Here is a 1615-nt window from a genome sequence, read left to right on the forward strand (position 1 = left end):
GAGTCTATTTTCAGGGAAAATTAATGGCACTTGATTTGGAGTTTCGTAGCTCTAGTTATAAATGATTTAGTGACTGTTGCTCAGAAAGACAGCTTGCAGTGAAATTATGATTATGTGGTAAACATTGACAAAAATTTGTTAATGAGTTGCTTATTGATTTCTTATAAGTTTACTATAATCTGTAGGTGTGGTTGACCAATATTGTAAGGGGTTAATACGTAGTTTGTATTTGAATAGTTAGATTAACGTGTTAGTAATCCAATTGTAGGCGGTTCGTGTGGATCTCACAAGATATCGTCGCAAATGTGTGTAACTAACACCTCTTTCTTAGTCTCGATCGGCAAAAGTCGAAAAGTCAAATGCCGAAAACCGTATTTTGTAGATTTATGAAAAAGCTAATGCTCGTAAGATAAATCGATTAATGTTTTTGGTAAGCTGCAAAATTTGACCGTAAGTGCACGATTTCTGTGTCTCGATATTTTTGGGCTTAATGGGCCAAAATTGAATGATGGGCCAATCTGCCCAATTCGTAAGAACCCCTCAGACGTGATTCGTTAGTACGTGAAAAGTAGGAATATGCATGAAAACCCTAAAATAGATAAATTACTAAAATACCTTTAAAAGTGGAAAATTTACGCTTTGCCCCTAGTAGATAAATTACCTAAATACCTTTGTGGTTAAATTGACCTAAATGCATGTTTGATCGTTGTTATTTATCGCATGCCATGTTGTTATTATCTCATGCATGGACCGATATTGACGAGGAAGTATCGAAAGTGGCTTGTCCACGATCGGAGGCTTTGCCTCAATTTATCGTTAATCGAGCAGCAGAAGGTCAAATCGTGGAGTATTGTGGGTGGGTTGAGCTATTCCCACATGGAGTGTATGGTGGTACGGTGGAGTGTAGTGGTTGGTGGTTGAGTAGTCTCCCAAATGGGCTTGCATATGTTTACCGATGTTGCATGTATTTTGAAATGGGCCTATGGGCCATAATCATATCTCAATAAGGGCTAAGGCCTAGTTTATTGTAATCAAAAGGGCTCGCCCAAGACCACCTGTTACCCAAATGGGCTTGCATATGTTTACCGATGTTGCATGTATTTTGAAATGGGCCTATGGGCCATACTCAAGATATCTCAATAAGGGCTAAGGCCCAGCTTTATTGTAATCTGAAAGGGCTCGCCCAAGACCATCACATTGAATGGGCTTAGCCCAATAGGCTTGAGCCGACTTGGCTTTGAATGGGTTTCTTACACATTGAGTTTCCCAAACTCACCCTTTTATTTTCATCCACGCAGAAATCCCCAACCATAGTGGGCTTGAGTCATGAGGGAATTTGAGGGCCACCCGCTCGAAAGTTTGATTTTCTTCTCGTGAATCGACATCCTTTTATTTACGTTTCAAGTTTTGGGGCTTTTAAATGTAATAAGGCCGCTTAATTATTTTTATGATTTTAATATGTATTACTAAGATAGGTAATACTTATATTTAATCGTTGAAATTGGATAGCTTTTAGTATGCTTTTCAAAAAACAACAGCTTGATTTCAAAATAACTCGACAACAAGCAAAGCTTCCGCAATGAAAGTATTTTCCAAAATTAATTACTTTTCCTAA

Source organism: Gossypium arboreum, chromosome 8 (genome assembly GCF_025698485.1).
Source record: "Gossypium arboreum isolate Shixiya-1 chromosome 8, ASM2569848v2, whole genome shotgun sequence".
NCBI classification, from domain to species: Eukaryota; Viridiplantae; Streptophyta; class Magnoliopsida; order Malvales; family Malvaceae; genus Gossypium; species Gossypium arboreum.